This window comes from Pinus tabuliformis, chromosome 2_2, assembly GCF_031772625.1.
Source record: "Pinus tabuliformis cultivar Carrire ecotype Pingquan chromosome 2_2, CPIR1, whole genome shotgun sequence".
Lineage (NCBI taxonomy): Eukaryota > Viridiplantae > Streptophyta > Pinopsida > Pinales > Pinaceae > Pinus > Pinus tabuliformis.
In genome coordinates, this window is record NC_142300.1 from 1,198,915,220 (window position 1) to 1,198,927,242 (window position 12,023).

The following is a 12,023-nucleotide window of genomic DNA, read 5'->3' on the forward strand; positions in this document are numbered from 1 at the left end:
TAGTCAGGGAAGGTGCAGACTTGATCAGCCCATCGTGTGGAATCCAGAGTTGGTACGCAGGCTAGAGGCATCTGAAGATAAAATCGCATGAGCAGTAGATCACTGGTTGGATCGGATAATAGGAGGGTTTATCACTGAGTTCACGATAGACACAACTGTGAGTTACAGCGAGGCAGAAAGATGCTTTCTCAAAGGACTGCGGGGTAAGTACATCAAATTGTTGAATACCTGGATTAAAATATTGTTATGTGAAAAAAGGGTTATGCACATCCATTGATGTCTGGATTAGAGAACAGTCCCCTGATTTCACTTTCGTGAGAAAGCAAGGAGGAGCTCGTAGGATTCTCTCCAAGAAGCGCAGTCTGATTGATAAAGAAGCACATTCCACTATTACCTCTACCATCCACGCCATCACCCACTTCACCTACACCAATCCCATCTTCACCTACCCCACCTTTGCCACCACCGAGGGTTGGAATGGCAAGTGCGATCAAGTTGCCTGTATTTAGAGGCATAGGAAATGAGGAACTAGATCAGTTCTGGTTCGTGGTAAAGGCAGTATGGGAAGCCCAAGGTGTTACGAATGATAACATCAAAAAGGCTACTTTGTTAAGCGTGCTATAGGATCATGTGTTGACATGGTATATAAAGCACTCTAGCAATCATTCAATGCGGGAATAGCAGAGATCCAGGATGCATTAAAGAAAGAATTTAGCCAGCCGAAATTAGAAATGCAATTGATCATTGGGTTCAAAGAAATCGTGATGCTACCGAGTGAAACCCCTTGGGATCCTGATCAAAGATTGAAGAGTACGATCCATGAGGCTAACATGACGCTGACGGATGTGCAACATTGCGCGTGGTTTGTGGCATCTTTGACACCACATCTGAGGACGACGCTATCACAGCAAAAGATCTCGACCCAGGCTGAAGCATTAGAGATAGCGATGAGGTTGCATGAAACCCCAATACAAGATCCTGGGTTGGGAGTTCAGCAAAGTTTGAAACAAAATAAGGCGCCCTGGCCAGAAGCGCGCAAAGAGGTGTGGTGTATAAAATGTAAAGGCCAGGGCCACGATAAGGATCATTGCCCGGTATTCGTGAACTATTTGGCAGGGGGAGGACCGATGCCATTAAGACCAGAGGCGCAGGTAGGGCCAAGCGTGGCACCCGTGCTCTGGTGCACGATCTGTCAAGTGGGAGGAAAGCACACAACGGATAACTGTCATCTATTGCAGAAGTTTACACAGCTCCCCCAGCAGCTATTTTGCAATTTTTGTAGATCGATGGGCCATGATGAATGAAATTGTCGAAATTATGAGTTGCTGATGGACCGGACACCTACTTACAGAATGCAGACTAAGGCGTGAGGGCAGGATCCAGCCGTCGCAATAGCGTGCGATGGATTCCAGGGACGCGGATGGGGACGAGGAGGAATGGGACTCAAACGAGGGCATGGACAATTAATCTACTACAATTTTGGAGGACCTGGGCACTACACGCGTGACTGCACGAACCCGACCAGAACATGTTGCCCATACTATTACCAGTTTGATCATGAAGCGGTGGATTGCCCCACACTAATCGCACAGATGCATGAAAAAGGGGTGCTTTAGTCTACTCCCACATAGAACATCCAAATGATGAAGGATGAACCACGCGAAGAGGACCCTAACATGAACATGGTGCTTAGAAGTGGTGCAACTATAGAAGAGGATAAGGGGAAGCAACCTGAGGAGGATACATGGGTTCGCAAGGCTGCTATAAAGCGACCTGAGTTTGATTTGGAACATGTAAAGGAGACATTTATGGAAGCTAAGAAGAGCTTTGCAGAGGTCTCTACTTCAGGTAGCAAGGATCAAACTGAGCTAGAAATGGATCCTTCTATGCTAACTACCTTTTTAGAGACATGCATGAAGCTACTACGGGACAATAAATTAGTTAAGGGATTGCAAGAGTTGATAACTAGGTGCGCCGGGTCGGGTGAACTGTGCATGGTCTGGAAATTAGGCAAGCATGATTTGCACACCAGATGGGAAATGCCATTGACTGCAAAGAGTGGTGACTATGAGATGGATCAGGTCGTTCTGGACTTGGGATCAGATGTGAATGTGCTACCTAAACAGACCTGGGAACACATGGGTAGGCCCGCACTACAATGGTCTCCTATTCAATTACGGATGGAAAACCAACAGAAGATCTTACCCATGGGGAGATTGCAAGGAGTTATAGTAGATATCGAAGGCGCAAGCACACAAATAGATTTTTAGGTAATAGAAATTTTGGATGATAGTAACCCGTACCCTGCATTATTAGGGATACATTGGGCCACAGACATGAATGGAGTCATCAACCTAAAGAGACAAAAAATGATATTTGAGAAAAAGTTTCTACGCATAGTGGTTCCGCTGGACCTAGCCGAAGGAGCACGCTACACTGAGCCTATGTGTGATGAGGACAATGATGATGAACTGGACTGCATCTACCAGATCACAGTGCAAGATCAGGATTGGGTGAATCCGACAGCAGACAGGAGAATCTCATGGGAACGTGATATTTCCTGTTAGCTCTGCTACATAATCCAACATTTGAGGATCAAATGTAGTCCTGATTGGGTTGTTTGCACACAGAAGGATGCCCAAAAACGGATACAAAGTGCCCTAAAAGCCTTCAAAATCCTCTTAAGGCCTCCACCGATTGAAATGGTTGCAAAGGAAAGCCCTTGGGAGGGCGGAAATACATTATCAGGAGGCAAAAACACTCCAAAACCATGCAAAAATCAAAATCGTAGGCTTAAAGGTCTGAATTCATATCAGCCGTTGGATCTGGCCAATCAACAGTCCAGATCGCGTCAGCAGATCGCAATCGGCGGAAACAGGCAGTGGCAGCGATACAAGACTTCGCCGATCAACGATCACCGATATCGCATCGGCGAGTCGCAATGGAGGACAAACAAAGGAGGTATGGGCTTTATTACTTTGCGATGAGCGATCGCCGATATCGCTATCGGCGTATCACTATCGGCGATGTCAAAGGGGCGGGGCTTTAACATAAGTCATATTGCGATGCGATGGGCTAGACCCGACAGTTATACAGCACTATATCTCATAAAATTTCAAGTCCGCGCCCGGGCCATTTTCAATGTTTTTTGCGTATTTTCAATGTATTAAGAAAATACAAAGGAAGCCTTGGTGGGTGCTGATTGCGATGGGTCTCGGATCCGAAAGGGTTCGGAAGTAAAATATATATATGTTTCAAGTCCGCCAAATCTATTTTTCATAATTTTGCAGCTGTTCTACGTGTATTTTCAAATATAAAGAAACAGAGGATTGGTCGATTTAAATATGCATTGCGACCCGAAAGGCGACCCGATAGAGGAGTTATGCATGCATTGACTATTGAAGTTTAAAATGTGGCAAAGTGGGCAAGATCTCTCAGTGGCACAGAATGTGCTAAGGCAAGCATGCAGCAGTACAGCGTAGCAGGCAGCCGCATTTAGCTAACAGAGTGGCCGAAGATTGAAAAGGACAACCTCGAGTAGATCACTGCATTTATCAGTTATGGGGTGTCTTTCAGTTAATGCTCCAGCTTCCAGACAAGGACAGCAGAATATCAGAGAAGATCAATTTTGTCACTGACACAGTTACGCTATGGCAGAGACCCATACCAAGCAGTTAGAGCAGTTGGTGATCCATTATGATCCCTCCACGCGTAGGTTAGCAGAGATATTTTGTAATGAAACACCATATATACCCAGAACAGAGATGTAATCGATTGATGAGTGTTAGATGAAGAGAACCCTGTTGTAAGGTTCAACTTCTGGAGACTGTAACTACTTTGTAACCTGTAGCGTCTGGTCTTCATTGCCAGCTAATACAAGCTTCTTTTGCTGTTTATTGCTCACTTTCCACTTCTCTTTCTTGTTCCAGGCTGTGCCTGTTTGCATTTGTTCTATTGCTGTGAATGTTTAGCATCAGAGGGGCTGTCATCCCACCTCTGTGTTAGGATTTAGCATGTATCATAGAACATATGTGCAGGTTTCTGTTGTTTAATGCATAGAGAGCTGTCATCCTGTCTGTGCATTAGAAACTAGATTTACAGACCTCTTAACTGGTTGCAGCCGGCCATCACAGGGTCCTGTGCATCTGCTGGTGTGGTCAGTCTTCTCCATTATCACCTTATCCTCAAACTGTGAGTAATAGGTGGTTAAAAGCCTTGTAGTCTGGGGGTGTTCACCCATGTCTGGGGTCAATCATAGTAGAAGTGGTTATATGGCTTGAATATGCAGCATTTGTTCCATTCATCCACCATTTATCCAACTATATTTGGTTGAATTTGTAATGTTCTCGAGCATCACCGATATGCAACCTAGGTGAGTTTCTTCGGGTGATAACATTAAATGGCGCCGTTGTCGGGGAGAGGAGAATTGAAGCTTAGCTTCCCTGGGAGACGACACAGCTTCAAGCTTTGATGACAGACAAGGTTTGAGCACAGATTTTGGTTGTAATCATCTGTCTGGCAACTCCACTCGAGGAAGGCCATCCTTTGGCGACTCCACATTGAAGTTCTGGTCTAGTTCGTGAAGCATGCTCGGAGAAATCTTCAGAAATCATTAGCTGGCCAGTGCCTGATCCTGAGAAGATCGATAAGCAGAAGAAACTTTACGGAAGGGAGCATCAGGATCAGGTAAGCCTTAAAGAATTTTTATGTGTCTCTGTTAGTGAAGTTCACCTTCAGAGATTCATACAGCTCCTTGTTATTCATTTCCCTTTCGGACCTCAGTTGAAAGAAGCATCCGTGTTGTCTATCGTATTCCTCTGTCTCTGTCATCCTTTTCATTGATCCATTCCACTCAGTCTACCAGTATCCTTGTACATTACCTCAGCCATGGCAGGCCAGCAAGCTCTCACAAAGATAGAATGAATTGTTGCTGCTAGGTATGGGCCCTTAGTTTTGCCTACCCCTTTGAATGCCATGCCTGTAGGAGATTATATGGAATATATGCCTAAATTTACTGGTGCAGAAGGAGTATCAGCTGAAGAGCACCTCGAATCTTTCTATTGTTATGCTGATAACCTAGATATCAATGAAGAGGATGTCTGGATGAGGGTTTTTGTCCAAAGCCTAGATGGGGAGGCTAGAAAATGGTTTAGAGATTTACCCCCTAGGTCCATTGCAGACATTGATGCTTTAGATGATGTATTTTTAAAGCACTGGGGAAATAATAAAGATCTGCTCTTCTATCATGATGAATTTGGGAACTTGCAGAGAGAAGATGGTGAGCTGCTGTCTGATTTCAATATCAGATTCAATCATTTGTACAGCAGAATGCCAGCAGAAATAAAACCCACCCCTACTTCTACCATGATTACTTATTCTAATGCCTTCGATTCTAGTTTCTGCCTACTATTAAGAGAACGAAGATGTACTTCTTTGGCTGATATGCAAGCTGCAGCCTTTGAAGTAGAAGCAAATATTATGGCTGCAGAAAGACTTGAAGGTGATGATGAATGCAGAAGTCAGGGAGGTGAATCCTCATCATCCTCAGAGCCTGAGATTGATAAATTAGCTAGGATGATCGAGCTTTTGACCTCTGAAGTTTCTAAATTAAAGGCTGAGCAGCGTTTTGAAGAAGCAGGAGCTCATTGTTCCAGTTCTTTTCCAACTCCAGATCCATGTAGACGAACACATGAGCATGCGCAGATTTTGCAGAGAAACAGAGTTACAAATGAAGATGAAGGGGTAAGGCCCCTTTTACAGAATATAGTTATGAAAGAAGAGCTGTTTGAAGAGGAGGAGGTCCATGTTTTAGAAGGTGCCCCCTTCTTAACCTGAGCTGCTTATGAAGAAGCACTATCCAGAGGCACTGCCTGTCAGTTTGTTGTACCTGCAGAACAACAAGCTTATCAGCAGAAGCAGTCAGCAGCAGGTCCCTTCCTCCAAGAATCTGAGCTTGAAGCCAGCTCGTCTTCACATGGCTATGCAGATCTGCCAATTTTACAGCCTGCTTTGGTCCCCAGCCCAGTAATCAAGAAGGGAGAAGAATTTCCCCCATCATCTTTTGTTTCCTTGTCTGCTCAAAAGGAAAGCCCTCATTGCTGCCCCTTGAACATTGAGGCAGAACATAATTCAGTGCTCAAGGCTGAGACTGATCACCTCAGTTTTGATGTTTTAATACCTGCTCAGTGGGTCCCCACACAAATTGAAAGGAAAACTTGCCAGATGACAGAGGAAGAAAATGCGCAGTCATGGGACTCCTCCTTGGATGAGGATTGTTCTATGAAAGATGCTGGAGCAAATCATGTCTTTGTGTCCCCTGCACAAGAACACTGTGGTTCACCATTCATATTAGTTGTGCAGACCACAGATAACACAGACAAGTATACACCAAAAACGAATATTCAGCAGGTGTACAAATGCTCCCATAAAGAACATCCAAGGAGGAGAATACGCAGAGGGGAAATGAAATTTGATCCCTACCTACCTGTCAACCTTAAATGTCCTAAACTCTTTGAGGTAGAGGATTAAATCAATCCAGTCCTGCTGATCTATGATGAACTGGGCTGAGAGCAAGAGAAACAGTTTTGGTTGCCCTGCTAATGGGCAAATTTTGAAGTTTAAGTTTCTAGGCTTTTATGTTTGTAATAAAGTTCTTTTACAGTTTTATGTTGTATGCTTAGTTGACTCCATGCCCAATGGACACTAGGCAAGTGTTTTTATAGCTGTTTTTGTATGAAGGAATTGGTCTGCAGGTTCTTGAGACCTCACGGGGAGGATCTCATCCCCAGAAGGAGCCAGTGTTAGCTCTGCTACATAATCCAACATTTGAGGATCAAATGTAGTCCTGATTGGGTTGTTTGCACACAGAAGGATGCCCAAAAACGGATACAAAGTGCCCTAAAAGCCTTCAAAATCCTCTTAAGGCCTCCACTGATTGAAATGGTTGCAAAGGAAAGCCCTTGGGAGGGCGGAAATACATTATCGGGAGGCAAAAACACTCCAAAACCATGCAAAAATCAAAATCGCAGGCTTAAAGGTCCGAATTCATATCAGTCATTGGATCTGGCCAATCAACGATCCAGATCACGTCGGCAGATCGCAATCGGCGCAAACAGGCAGTGGCAGCGATACAAGACTTCGCCGATCAAAGATCGCCGATATTGCATCGGCGAGTCGCAATGGAGGACTTACAAAGGAGGTCTGGGCTTTATTACTTTGTGATGAGCGATCGCCGATATCGCTATCGGTGTATCGCTATCGGCGATGTAAAAGGGGCGGGGCTTTAACATAAGTCATATTGCGATGTGATGGGCCGGACCCGACAGTTATACAGCACTATATCTCATAAAATTTCAAGTCTGCGCCCGAGCCATTTTCAATGTTTTTTGCGTATTTTCAATGTATTAAGAAAATACAAAGGAAGCCTTGGTGGGTGCCGATTGCGATGGGTCTCGGATCCGAAAGGGTTCAAAAGTAAAATATATATGTGTTTCAAGTCCGCCAAAGCTATTTTTCATAATTTTGCAGCTGTTTTACGTGTATTTTCAAATATAAAGAAACAGAGGATTGGCCGTTTTAAATATGCATTGCGACCCGAAAGGCGACCCGATAGAGGATTTATGCATGCATTGACTGTTGAAGTTTAAAATGTGGCAAAGTGGGCAAGATCTCTCAGCGGCACGGAATGTGCTAAGGCAAGCATGCAGCAGTACAGCGCAGCAGGCAACCGCATTCAGCTAACAGAGTGGCTGAAGATTGAAAAGGATAGCCTCGAGCAGATCACTGCATTTATCAGTTATGGGGCATATTTCAGTTAATGCTCCAGCTGCCAGACAAGGACAACAGAATATCAGAGAAGATCAATTTTGTTACTGACACAGTCACGCTATGGCAGAGACCCATACCAAGCAGTTAGAGCGGTTGGTGATCCATTATGATCCCTCCACGCGTAGGTTAGCAGAGATATTTTGTAATGAAACACCATATATACCCAGAACAAAGATGTAATCGATTGATGAGTGTTAGATGAAGAGAACCCTGTTGTAAGGTTCAACTTCTGGAGACTGTAACTACTTTGTAACCTGCAGCGTCTGGTCTTCATTGCCAGCTAATACAAGCTTCTTTTGCTGTTTATTGCTCACTTTCCACTTCTCTTTCTTGTTCCAGGCTGTGCCTGTTTGCATTTGTTCTATTGCTATGAATGTTTAGCATCAGAGGGGCTGTCATCCCACCTCTGTGTTAGGATTTAGCATGTATCATAGAACATGTGTGCAGGTTTCTGTTGTTTAATGCATAGAGAGCTGTCATCATGTCTGTGCATTAGAAACTAGATTTACAGACCTCTTAACTAGTTGCAGCCGGCCATCGCAGGGTCCTGTGCATCTGCTGGTGTGGTCAGTCTTCTCCATTATCACCTTATCCTCAAACTGTGAGTAATAGGTGGTTAAAAGCCTTGTAGTCTGGGGGTGTTCACCCATGTCTGGGGTCAATCATAGTAGAAGTGGTTATCTGGCTTGAATATGCAGCATTTGTTCCATTCATCCACCATTTATCCAACTATATGTGGTTGAATTTGTAATGTTCCCAAGCATCACCGTTATGCAACCTAGGTGAGTTTCTTGGGGTGATAACAGTTCCTACACGTCAGAATTAGATGAAGAGATTGAGCGATGGCAGAACTGATTGCATGAGGTAACAATGCTAAATTGTAATATAATGGTTAGATCACTACGCCGTGTAACGATAGAAGCAAGGGAACTGCCAACAAATGCGGGTGCAACGAACGTGGAGGAACCTATAGACTGCTGTGAAAAGGAAATACTAAAACAAAAGAGGCAGGGTGTGCAAACCAAGGCGTTGTGCACAACAACTGCACAAGGGTGGAGTACACGTCAAATGACTAGGAGGAACTGGCATGAACGTAGAGGGCAGGCGCGTGTAAGGTTTGCAGGACAAAGAGGGTTGAGCATCCATCAGCGGTGTAGGATGCAGGTGTATGTTGGGAAACCACCTAACCAACTAAGAATAAAAAATCAGAGTCCGCCACGACAGCAGGAAAAGCGATGCCTTCCAGCTGTTCACAACAAAGCCTTCAGAAAAATAAGTGGGAGCAGGAATAAAGTTCGCCAGAGAAAACAAACCAATAAAAAGCTGCGTGTACCAACGGTTCGATGGGCATGTAGGACCATAAGCAAAAGTAGGAGTGCGAAGGTGATCATATCATTGACCAGGAGGCCAGCGGAATCTCCCTAGATTGCAACCCCCACAGGACGCAAGAACCGGGGTAAAGGAATTCGGTAGTTACAGGAAGCCCTTCGGCGCGAGAGTTGGAGACTTCACGAGCTTGATGAAGAATGGGCACGGTTGAGGAGGAAAATCGTGAGGTTGAACAGAGAAATCAGCAAATTAAACACCAAAGTCACACAAGTAGACCGTGTGAAACTAATGGGACCAGGCCTGGCCAGCCCTACTACTGCATTAGAATAAGCTGTGACCTTGCTATCATGGCTATGACCACACCGTACTAAACAAAGGAGCGTAGAACGTGATGTGCTACTAAATACAAAAACACTCGAAGGGTGCCTATAGCCCAGGCTAGTAGGGAAGCGGAAGTCTCGCACATTAGGTGTGAGCACCTAACTAGCTGTGGAATGCATAGTCTCAGTGCTCCAAGCAGTTGAACGGAGGCATGGGACTATAAACAAGTCTACAGGAGAATGCACGGAAAGGAGGTTCCACGCAAGGCCAGTCGGTCATCAAGATCATGGTTGTGCAGAGGAGGTTGTGCTGCTGCGTGGGCAGGTTGGGAGGTGACCATTGACGTCACTATTCATGACAAGAAGTCCGAGTTATGGCAGAAAGGAGCGGGTGGTGGGCCATTAAGACAGAAATCCCGAGCTAGATATGAAAAGATCTGCCGCCAAGAAAATATTAATGACTCAGAAGTGGAGGGAAGGGTCGAATTCAAATTCACACGTTCCTACAAAAACCCTTGGGGTAACCCCACAACAGCACTTGGATATTTGAGAGTCGAGCTAGTACAGAACAACAAACACCCCACTACCTGGACACCAATGAGTACGTACCCGAGTGGATCCAGGATAGAACCCATGTCTAGAACCAGAGTAAGGTTCGCGGAAGAGTCGTATGAAACCCAAGAGGAGCCGAGAAAGGCGACTGCTACTCCAGAGGTTCCAAAATCCCCACGCACGCCGCGACCCTGGAAAGACAAGCAGACTATGGGGCCAGTCCTAGTATCACCGAGATTCAGTAAATTATTAGTGGCAGAAAAGGGCAAAGAAATCACCATTGAAATCAAGGAGGACGAGGAAGATTTGCAAGCCCTAATCGCTCAGATTGAAGCACAGGATGAGGAAGAGGAGGATGCTTTCCAAATACCTTCACTACCACCATATATCTCTCCATGGAAAGGGACAGCCAAGGTACCGAAGGACCTGGAGGCCACGAAGAGTACGCTCCAGACTCCGCTTCTTCCAGATGAAATAAGGTTTGACGGTCTGCCGCTGGGCCGAATACCGAATATCAAGTTTGAAGACTGGGATCTTGTGGACAACGAGAAGTTCCCCCAATTGGCCAAGGAGAAATTACTACAGCGGAAGTGGTTACGGGGCGTGGAACAGGCGGGATTACTTAATCTGAGGTGGATACCCCACTATCACCGCGTGGCCATCACCATTTTTGTTATCCGTCAGTTACTATGTCTGGTACATGATGGGTATCTCTGGCTGGAGGAACCAATTCCCATCACGGCCGATCTAGTACACCAAATTTCCCAGCTACCTACAAAAGGAAATGACCCTGCAGACATAGCCGGAACAAGTAGCGACGTGGGCCTTGCAGAAGCCATGAAGGTTAAATATAAGCTGGAAAAATGGAAGCAAGGGTATGTCATAGCAAGCATCAAAGACTGAGGGGTGCGCATCGCCACCCAGTTACTGGCTGGTAAGCTCATGAGGAAATGTCGCACAGACGAGGTACTAGCCTCTGTCATTGCGCTCGCGGAGCAATGTGCAGAAGGGGTTCAGTTCAACTGGGCGTAGTTTCTCTGTGACGAATTTTTGACGAATTTTCGGGAAGCGCAGGAGCAAGGTAAGACTTTCCATTACGCATGGTTTCTCCTAACAATCCTACTGGTTGTAGGAGAACTGCCGAAGGGCAACCAATTTCCCGACATTAAGAAGAACCCCCCTGAAATCGCGCGGTATAACTCACCCCGGCTACAAAAGATGCCACAAGGATTCGTGAGATCAAGGTGTTTTGAATATTCATGAAGGCAAGTATCCGGACATGGATCACTCGCAGACTATGGTTATCCCCAACAGTATACAACAGTTTGCAAAGAGCGGCTGAGTTCAAAGCAGACATGCATAATCTGTATATCCGGGCGCGGAAGGATCCAAATCAAACATGGGTAAAGCTTTTGTTCATTGCAACGGACGATGCAATTTATGAGGTAATGGCAGCATGGCCCCCAGAGTGGCGTGCCCCAGACTTGGCCGAATTAGAAAGGATGGCAACACAACAGTGAAAGAAGGAACTCAAGCTGCGAATCACTAGGATGGCAGAAAGGGCGCGCCAGGAACAGAAAGTAGCCTCGTAGCAGGAGGCGACCGAGGAAACAACAACGACCACCACCGCAATTGCTGAAGAAATCAGGAACGATCAGGAAATGTCCATAGAGCAGGACATACAAGGGGAAGTGGAGACACTGGAATGCACAGACCTTACTACAAAATCGACCCAAGTCAAGAGGCCGCATATCCAGGAGCCGCCACATACATGCAAAAAGACAAAGACAGCAAAGACCTTGGAGAAAGACTTTCTTGACAGCAGCGAACCAGCGCGTGATGTCACTAAAGGTGCTCTGGAGGAGCTGATGTCAGAGCAGACAACTGTGTTGGGGGAGCTTAGGGCACAGTTGCAGGCGTTACAGGTGCGACCCCCAGGAGGGATGATTCCGACCCTCGCAGAAGGTATAACCGCAGTGGAGCAGATGGTGCATA